The sequence below is a fragment of the Myotis lucifugus genome, unplaced genomic scaffold (assembly GCF_000147115.1).
Source record: "Myotis lucifugus unplaced genomic scaffold, Myoluc2.0 scaffold_10, whole genome shotgun sequence".
Lineage (NCBI taxonomy): Eukaryota > Metazoa > Chordata > Mammalia > Chiroptera > Vespertilionidae > Myotis > Myotis lucifugus.
The window spans coordinates 14444956-14456155 of record NW_005871058.1 but is presented as its reverse complement, the minus strand read 5'-3'; positions in this window follow the sequence as shown (position 1 = coordinate 14456155).

The following is an 11200-nucleotide window of genomic DNA, read 5'->3' as shown; positions in this document are numbered from 1 at the left end:
TACCACTATATAGCATGTATAACAGAGGGTTAGGAATATCTGAAGAAGGAAGGAAGGGAGGAAAAGAGGATGGACTAAGCAATGGGAATAAATGCCCTTGAATAACACCAGGATGGGAAAGGCATGGGATCCAGGGCTTAGTGACCGTCCTGCCAACTCACTTGTAGTAAAATGTTTACAGGCAAGAAGAGCAATAGATTGGGAGAGGTAACCCAGTCATACAGTGTTCAGGCTTTTTCGAAGAAAAATCATTGCTATGGTAGAGAAAAGGGAAATTAAAGGGGGCTGAAATCAACATAAAACATAAAGCATTACTAGAAAGCTCTGATATTCAGCAGGTTTCCCACAGTCATTCAGTGCATAGCATGGACTCAGCACGTGTTTGCAGGATCCACTAACAGTGATATCTCAGCACTCGTATGAATTCAGTCATATGCCAGTCACTATGCAAACAGCTTTCTGTGAATTATCCATTTGGAAAAACTCATTAAATTTATATGAACAGGTAATCAATTCATTTTATGTAAATACTTATTTAATGTTTATTGAATTCTTGCTAAAGCTCTGTGATGGACGTACTACTGTAATCCCTATTTGTACATTTATACAGATGAGGAAACTGAAGTAAAAAATGATGAATAACCAAGCTGACCCAAGCTTTTACAAGTGGTTGGAAAGTGACTGACAGGGTTCAGACGCAGGTGCTCTAACTCCAGAGCCTGCGTTTAGGCACTACTCCAGAACCCCATGTTACTTAGATAATATGTCTTACTAAGAGAAATTTATACGATTCTGTTGGCATGTTCTTGCCATGCTAGGCACCATATGTAACTGTAATAGATGAATCTTATATATAACAATATCCAAAAAAATGATATAGCCTTGGGACTTAAGAGATTTCTGGGGAATACTTGAATCCATACACAGGACTGAGAGCTACATCCATTTGGCTATACTTAGGCCTAATTATAGACAACAAATGAGAAAAACTGTACAGTGAAGATGACATACCAATTCCTCTTAGGAACTTTAAATTACTATGAGCGAACGGAGAGCATATCTCTGCTTTGTTCTAGTCTCAATTCTCCTCTGAAAGGTGTCCCCATTCTCCTATATTTTTGTGTCTGGGAATGTCTTTCTGGATTTTGAGGTCTCTGGGATGAATTCTTGTTCTTTTTATATGCAAATGCCTATCATTCTCTTTACTAGTAAATAAATCCTTTATGAGGGCTTTCTTCCCTTCCAAGATGTTCCAGGTGCTTATCTTCCTCAGTTCTTTTGTTTGGGGCTCAGGCTAGTGTGTCCTATGAGAGCCTTCTCAGCCAATTAGTCTCTCAGACAGAGAGGATCACAGTGTAGATTTCAAAGTCCACTATCGTTGGCAACAAGAAAAGTTTCTCTTTTGAAAAGATATTTCCCAGTGTCCCACGCCATAATGCTGTCTGTCGGTCTACACATTCTGTTGGACGATGTGGCTCAGAGACATTACTCTTCGATCCTTTCATACTCGGTATCATGTGAGCTCCATTTCTACTTCTACACACCCAATTCCTTCCCTGTGCTCCTTAGGACTGGCCTTTATTGCTAGTCATGTCAGGGTTCTTTGTGTCTTTCCATCCTTTGAGATTTCCCCGTTCTGTGGTACTGGGCCAGAGAACAATCTTACTTAGATAAGCCTAAATTCCAATCCATGCACACCAGGGTGTCAATCTCTGCTGTCAGTGATTCTGCAGTGGTTCCAATTCATCTTTCATTAATCTTTTGTTTATCACAGAAATAGGAAGTATCCCGAATGCTTTATTCTGAACTGTGAGTGAGATTATTTGTGATCTGATCTAGAGAAGTTTCCATCACTCAACAACAACAACAAAAATTTAACTTCTATGTACTAGAGAAACAGCAGTGAACAAGACAAGCAAGGGCTCTGCTCTCATGGAATTTACAGTCTATGACTTTGTCATTAGTTAATATTTATCAACTACATTTTATATGGAAAACATATGTTAGGTGTTTGGGGTGGCCAATAAGTAAAATCTCTTTCTCAACTGAATTCAGAAACAATTTAGAGATGGGAGAGATAGACACATGGAGATCAAACCAACAGCTTTATTACTGTTAACGCTGATTGGAGACTGTGGCTTTAGATCTTCCTTTATTGCTGAATTTAAAAGACTGGTTTCCTTATGCACTGGTATAGTTTGACAGCTGTGGGCCATTTTCCCCTAGAAACAGAGCCCTTACTACAGAGGGCTGACAAGAATGCATAAAACCAGTGGACATGCTCACTGAAAAAGAAAAGTCCGGAAGAGGCTGAATCTGGCATGTTCCCTTTCTTTTAAACTCAACAAATCAGAATAGCTGAAAGGAGAGGCTACTTAGGAGTACTGTTCTAGCAGAAATCCCATCATATGGAAATGTGAGAACAAAGTGATTTTGTTTATACAAATAACGAATTAATAAATGAGACTATGAAAACAAGTATAGTTGAGTCAGGGAAAACTTACTCGTCCTTGGAACACTGAAGTTTATTGAGACTTACCAAAAATTCTCTAAGAGTTGTGGCTCCACAGATTAACATTAATTTTGAGAGTTTGTGCCATGTAATAATTTCAGGAAATGGTCATAATACTAATGGTGATTTTATTTTGAAAGCAAAAGTTGCAGGTGAGGCAAAGATATATAGATCAAGACTTGCAAGCTTTTTATTCACATCTGGATTAAAGTAGACAGCAGCTTAAAATACAGTCCACATAACAGTGAAGACTAATGATGGTAATTGGAGGAAATATTTTAATGAAGCATTAAGTGCAGAGACAAATTGTTTGAGTAAGCCTATTATTGAAAATTTAGTATCACCTTCTTGTAGGTTTGGACTTATTAAACTCTTTTCCAATATAATCTAAAAAGAAACAAATGGTTTTCTACCATAACCACTAGTAACCAGCAATAAGACTTCAAGTAACTCTGGACCTTACTCCGGAGGCTGCTCAAACACAAGACTCAGCCCTATTCCAAAGCTCTGTGCTTGTTCCTAGGAGATCAGGTCACCCTGTTGAATCCCCCAATTTAATTTAAATCTGTTATTTTATTTCAAGTGCTAATTGTCTCTCACTACAAACAGAGACTTCTCTCAGATGCAATTATTGGTATTACAATAGATAATCAACAGGAAAGCCTGAACAGAGAGGGAAGGGTTGCCTTGGTTACAAACCTGAGGTGCTCTTATTATTACAGTTCTAGCCATGTTTTGAAATTTCCCAAAACACCCCAAGAACAAAGTATTGCATTTTTTTTTCTTTTCTTCTTTGTGGCCCATTCAAGAAGTTTTAACCAATGTGGAGGCCCGGCCTTCTACAGATATCTGTACAAGGTCTCTTCAATAAATAACCCTACAAAGCAGAGCTTTCATTTAGAACATTTGTATATACATGTTCATGCACTTCTACAGTAATAAGAAGGAACCACTGTTTCATGCTAGAGAAGCATAGTATTATATTTGCTTGATCCACAATCACATAATGCAGTCATTACTCCGCATATACTCTCATCTCTCTTTTGCAAAGCAAACAGAAAAATAAATCCCGTTTAGCCCATTACTATCCCAGTCCCCAAATTGTATTTTCCCCCTTGAGTGCAGATTTAGTAGGTACAGTAGGGCAGCCAAAAAGCAGACCTCTCTCAAGGCTCTGTTAGTAATTTTTGTTTTGCTGCTTTCCCATTTATGTGGGAAGTTGAGGTTTAAAAAGCTAAGATGGTTATGCAGATAATGAACCATTAATATTACTAGCCATGTAGAAAGCACGTAGGAAAATCCATGTTATCCTTCACAGAACATCTTGTTGTTTATTAGGCTGTATTAGTGGCCGGTGTGATCTTTCCCATCGATCATTAATCTTGATTACAGGAGACAGGTATTTTTGTTTATTTCCAAAATATCATGTGTACCCCCATGTGACTTACATTTCATCTGTCTCAGTAAAGATATTCAGAAGTGTAAATGATAGCTACTATTTATTAAGGACTTCATACCTGTCAAATCCTGTATTAGAACCTTTAACAAATCCTCTACTATCTAAACATTACAACAATCCTATCATGCAAAAATTATTGTCACTACTTATAGTAAGGAAATGAAGGGTTATATGACTTGAAGGGATAATTTTAATCCAAAAATGTTTTTACGAAGGAGGTAGCATGAAATGCTTATGAGTCAGACTACTGGATTAAAATCCTAGCTCTGCCACTTAGGGCTGTGTGATTTTTGGAAAGTTACTTAACCTCTCTTTGCCATAGTCATTTTATCAATAAACTAGAGGCCCAATGCACCAAATTCGTGCAAGGGGCTTGGCCCCTGTAGCCACAGCTTCATCCAGAAGGTCGTCTGGAAGGTCGTCCAGTCTAGTTAGCATATTACACTTTCATTATTATAGACTAGAGACCCGATGCACAAAATTCGTGCAAGGGGCTCGGACCCCACTACCCCAGCTTCATCCGGAAGGTCGTTTGGCTGTCTGGTCTAATTAGCATATTATGCTTTTATTATTATAGATGTTTTTAAACATACAGTGAATTTTAAATGTGTACAGTCTTTCCTAAGCTCTGTACTAATACAGTTAAGGTACTTCTGGAAAAAGCTTAAACCAGGAATCAACAATATGGATTTTCACTTCATTACGAGTTTTTTGTTGACTCTTCCCTTTGTTATCTGAATTATGTCAATAGCAAATAAAACACAGGGTCTAGTAGTATATGAAATTTTAAATTATTCAAAGACTGATTATATGGCTTGTGAATTACTGTATCTCTTTTCATATCTCACACTTCCACATCCACTGGCATCTCCAATAAGTGTGGCTTTGAAATATAAAATTCATAAAATGGGATCTTCTCAATCTGAAAGAGTCTTAAAAGCTAACCATGCCTACTCCTTAATTTTGTGAGTTAAGCAATTGTTTTAAGAAGGGAAGTAAATTACCAAGGTAGGTGAATGAGTTAGTGGAAGGGATTAAAATTAGGCAATTTACTGGTAAACCTACTAGCTTACACCTCTAAGGTGCTTTGAGAGAAAATATGATAGTATTAATAAAAGTAAGATTGGAGAATTATATAAGGATTTTAATTTTCTGTCTTATTCCTACTCCTTTGGGAAATTGGAAATTGACTTTAATGAATTGTTTATGTTCCTGGAAGAGACAGATAATGTTTCCTAATCCAGAGTCCCAGACCTAACTGATGTGTGGTCTGGGACACACACACACACACACACACACACACACACACACGTGTTCACCTTTGAAATGTTAATGTTGACAGCATTATTTTTCTTGTTCATGATTAGAGCTGAAAAGACTAAAGCATCCCCAGCAGATCTGCCACACTGAGACACATATAAAATGTCCTTTCTGGTGATGTCCCTTGACTCAAGCACTGATATTACTTAGTCTGCTTCCAACCAGGGTCCCTGCAACACCCACAGCGAGCTTTCAGCCTGTACAGGGGACTTTCCAGGAAGATTGGAAAAGCCTGGACCATAACTTGTCAATTCCCCCTGGCCTTGCCCCTTGCATTTCAGATGCATTTAAGGAGCGAAAACCGAGAAAGGAAGAGAAGGCAGGAGGTGCACACTGAAGACATTTGACTGCTTCTGCAAAATGTTGGAAATAAACACTGCAGTAAGTGCACTAAATCTCTCTTGATGGCTCCCTTTTGAGATGCTGATTAAAATTTGTCCATGGCCACCATTTTCCTCTAAGTAAAATGCCAGACAAGGTTCTTTGAGATTTTACCTCTGACAATTTACCCAGCTTCACTTCTCACTGCATTCGCCCAGCACCACCCTCCTACCTCCAAAATCCCAAATCTTACAATTGAGAGATACTTAAACACTTTCCATTGTCCTTTTATCTTCCCAGGCCTTTTCACACACCAATACCTTAGCTTGGAACATTCTTCTACTCTTTACTTGCTAATGGGGCCCAGCAGACTCACTCCACTGTTCTCTCCTCAGGAAACTTTCCTCCCTCCAGTTTGTCCTATGGGGACTGCGGTAGCCAGCCTTTATGGTGGCCCCAATGAGCTTACCTCCTGATATTCATACTCTTTTGGTCTCTTCCCACACTGAATAAGTTGACCTGTGTAACCTAAGGAAATTGTCAAATGTGTGACTTTTGAGATTAGGTAATAATAAAAATAATAAATCCTCCCTTGCTCTCTCTTTTATCCCTTACTTGGGGGGGGGGGAGCCCACAGCCATATCTTGAAATCATCCAATCAGCCCTATGAAGAAATCAATGTGGTGAAGCCATATGCCAACAGCGAATATCAACTCTCCAGCCATGTGAGTGAGCTGTCTCAGAAGCAGATCCTCAGCCCCACTGAGCCTTCAAATGACTGTAATCCTGGCTGACACCTTGACTGTAACCTCGTGAAGGCTCCCAAGCCAGTAATATTCAGCTAAGCTACTCCCAAATTCCTGATTCACAGAAGGTAAGTATTCGTTGTTGTTTTAAGCCTCTATGCTTTGTAGTAAACTGCTATGCATATACAGGTACAGGGTCTCTCTCCTCTATTTTTCCATAGCATCCTGTGTTTCCCTCCATCAAAACCTACTTCTCATTGTTTATTTACCGATCTGCCTTTTCCACTAGCCTGAGGTCATCTTGAAAGCAGAGACATAGCAAGTCATATTATTATTATTATTATTATTATTACTACTACTACTACTACGAGGCCAGGTACACGAAATTCACGCATGGGTAGGGTCCCTAGGCCTGGCCGGGAATCAGGGCTGATCAGGGCCTTCTGGCTGCCGGCCAGGGCCTTCCTTCGTTCTGCGCCGCCCCCTGGTGGTCAGTGCACATCATAGCGAGCGATAGAACTCCCAGTCTCCAGGTTGAACTCCCGCAGGGACACTTTGCATATTAGCCTTTTATATATATATAGATTATTGATTTCAGAGAGAGGAAGGGAGAGGAATAGAAGCATAGAAACATCAATGATGAGAGAAAATCATCAATCAGCTGCCTCCTGCATGCCCCCTACTGGGGATTGAACCCACAACCTGGGCATGTGCCCTGACTGAGAATCTAATTATGACCTCCTGGTTCATAGGTCTACGCTCAACCACTGAGCCACACCGGCTGGGCGCAATTCATCTTTTAATTTAATTTATAAAGCTTCAATGGTCCAGAGAAGAATTACTACTAATGACCATACAGGTTGTACAGATGCTCAAAAGTGCCTACCGATGTGCTGAAGCAATGGAGATCTAGCCCTTGCTCACTCAACAAGTCGAATGTCCTGGTGAGGGCTGCTGCCACTGGAAGAGAGAGGCACTCCTTTCTTTGTACAAAGAAAGGCACTTTTACTCACTAAATCTTGTCAAGGGGTCACCATTCTAGTTCATCCACTGCATCATTAGGGTACATTCAGGAGACAGAAACCATACAGGGAAAGTTTAATATCAAGAATAATTATCACCCGGCCGCAGTAGCTTAGTGGTTGGGCTTCAACCCATGAACAAGGAGGTCACAGTTAGATTCCCGGTCAGCATAGATGCCCGTAGATACCCGAGTTGCAGGCTTGATCCTCAGTGTGGAGTCGTGCAGGAGGCAGCCAATCAATTATTATCTCTCATCATTGATGTTTTCCTCTCTCTCTCTCCCTCCCTCTCCCTTCCTCTCTGAAATCAATAAAAACATTTTTTTTAAAAAGAGTAATTATCTACAGTAGGGGATTGGAGTACTAGGGTGTTAGCCACTAATATTAGTACAAGAGTAACTGATATAAGCATCAGCCACTACATCCACAACTGAGACAAAGTACCCAAGTAAGGAATAATTGTAAGAGAAAAACCCCTGACTCTCCAGGGCTTTTGCTGCAGAGAGCGTGGCGGGCTTCGCTAAATGGCAGGGGAGTTTGCTGAGGTGCAGCAAGAGCAGAACTTGCTGGGAAGCCAACCTTTGGCAAACTAGAGGGAGATACCAATGGGGAGGTGGCCTCATGCCAAAGGAGAGCACACCCTGAAACCAGGAAGAGAAAGCCCCAGCTTCCTTGTGTCCCTCCAGTGCCTTCTACTGACAGGCATAACTTAGTGCTAGTTGGCATGGGAGAAATGTTCCAGCATCATTAGCAGGGCAATGAAGAGTGGATTTGTGGCTGAGAGGCCATCCAGATTGATAACTGGCACATCCACGGAGAAAGCAGTCCTCTTTCTAATTTGTCATTCATAAGGGATTCCTTTCTCAGACTCTCATGAAGGCATTCTATAGCCCTGGTGGTTTTTTAAAGAATCATGAAAAAAATGATTTAGGGCACTTGGTGTCTCAGGGTTGTTCTTAGTCTGGTTTGCTCTGAGCAACTGTAATGCTCAGATGGTTGCTTCTCAGAGACAATGCGTGCTAGTATAATCTCTTGGCTATTTCTATTGACCGTGCCTTCAAACTGAACTTAGTAGCCTCTTGGCACTTCATGTCTCAGGCCTGACTGAGTTCATCTATATGATTCCCGATCCTGGTGGCTACATTTCCCACGACACTGTAGCCCATTACTCCCTGAGCATGGATGTCAACAGAACACCTGGACACCTTATTACAAATGTGGGCCTTGCAGTTGATGTTATACATAGTGAGGAATGTGACAGATGGAAGATGAAACCTTCTCAATGCTGGAGCTAATGAGGATACCGAACTTCTATCATTTTAAGGCTGCCTGGCTCTTAACAACACTTTGGTTTACAATATCTGTCAGAGAGGAGTGTTGCTCCTCAAATCACAATAGTATCTTTACTAACAGAGATAGAGTAGTAATAGATACTCACATAGAGTTACACGGCATGAAACTGTGGCTTATCATCTCTATTTGTATTATTTTTCTATAAAATGAAATAGCATCAATATAAATACCTAGCAGTCTCTGTTAATCCTACTGCTCTGAAGAAATATGCTAATTATATGCTGAAATAAAAGTTCTATTTCTAATGTATTAAGGGCAGAATCAATGTCAATTAGTTCAGTCAACATTTATTGAGTCTGGTGAAGTTACAAAGAAAGAAGATTATATTCTTGCCTTAAAGTCACATGCAATCTAATATTTCCTGCCATGGCTTTCTGTGGGATTCTGTATGCTACACTTTTTTTTTACAGTATTTCTCCTCTTTTTATGATACTTTGATATTAAATGAAAGCAGAAAACTGGAGAGCTGCACCATATGACTATCTGGATTTTGTTGAGCATTCCTGTAAACAACCTCTCCTTAATCTTGAGATGCACATCCTCACCTACTAAAGAGTCTTGGGAAAGGTAAACATTTGGAAAGTAAATTTAACCTACTTCTATCAAAATGTCTTTGGTAAGCAATTTCCAAATGCGAGAGAAGTGTCACACAGAACACAATCTACACAGCAGCCTTGAGTGCTTCGCAGTAGTTCTGGGAGACATAAAGAAAAAAAGGAAGATTTGCAAGCAATAAAAGGTAGTGGGCCTAATAACCATTACTTTTAAGGAAACAAACAGCTACTGTAAATCAAACTTATTCAGCAATGATGTCTTTCTATAGAATTTAGAGGCTATGCTTGATTAATACTAATTCAAAAAAAAATGTAGGAATGATGCTGTTGAGAAAGGAAAGGGATCAGAGGTACAATGATGATAATAAAAATAATCATTATAATGCTAACTAGTACTCCCTGAACCCTTTCAATGGGCTAGGCACTATTCTAACCCTCTAGGTAGTGTATTAAGGTTCTCCAGAAAAATAGAAACAATCTGGAGAACCCTGACATATATACACATACACATGCAACACATACATATATGCGATATGTATATACACATAGGTAATGTGTATATGTGTACATATATGACATGTGTACATATATGTGACATTTACATGTATACATGCATATGTGTATTAGAGAGATTTCTTATAGGAATTGGCTCAAGCAATTATGGAGACCAAAAAGTCCCATGCTCTGCTGTCTGCAAGCTGGAGACCCAGGAAAACTGGGGTGTAATTCAGTTCAAGTCCAAATACATGAAAATCACGGGTGCTCATGTCCAAGTACAGGAGCAGATGCACATCTCAGTTCAAGCAGAGAGAGTGTATTTTCCCTTCCTCCACCTTTTTCTTCGAATCAGGCCCTCAATGGATTGGGAGATGCTCACCCACATTTATGAGGTCTTTCTTCCTTACTCAGCCCACCAATTTAAATGCTAATCTCTTCTGGAAATACCCCATGCCCAGAAATTACATTTTACCAGCTATCTGGGCATCCCTTAGCCCAGTGAAGTTCACATAAAATTAACCATAATGGATGGATACTGTTTTTATCAACCAGTCTAACTCCCCTTTTAACCACACTGCTCCACTGCCTACTAGTATTTCCCCAACTGAAAACAGAGACACACTCTTTAACACGTGTTAACATATTTATGGAAAAGCATGAGATTTTCATCAGTATTAAACTATAAAATATAGAACTCTTAGTTGCTATAGTCTTTACTAAATAAATGGGAACAAAAAGAAAATAAACATTTAAGAGACTGGGATTTGCCAAACACCATGGTAGGTGATTTGATATATACTATCTTGTTCATATGCATTCCTGATGTTGTGTGTGGTACTTGGCATCTTTGTTTTTACCCTCTGTCAACCCTGCCTTCTGATGACAGTATCAATCCTGGGGGAATGAAAACAGATGTCTTGGAAGCCCTTGAATAAACACATGTTGTGGTGTGGCAACTCAGAGTGGTTTGGGTGACGCAGAACAGAAGCCCCTCAAAGAAGAATCATAGTTTTCTTAAGACTCTTTTGGTTTTTTTATAACAGAAACTCACACAAACACAGTTAAGAAAAAATAAAAAGGGTTTTAGCAGAAAGTTATATGAGTCTCCCATGCAACCAACTGCAAGAAGTGCATCCACGTCTCCTGCAGATAAGAACTGGGGAAGAACATGTTGCTAGCGTTTGCTCTCTCCTTCCCACCAACGGTGCCACTCATCCCCACGGCTCTCTACAGTGGTTCTTTTCTGTGTCAGCCTGCTGGCCTCTTCACTTTCCTCAGGTGTCTCTCAGTCACCCAACCCAAGATACTTTCAGCAACCTTGGGAGAAAGGAAATGTTTCACCTAATTCAGCCTTTGAATGCTCTGCTCTTAAATCCAATTGTCTATGACCTGAAAGGAAGGGTCAGAGTCATAAA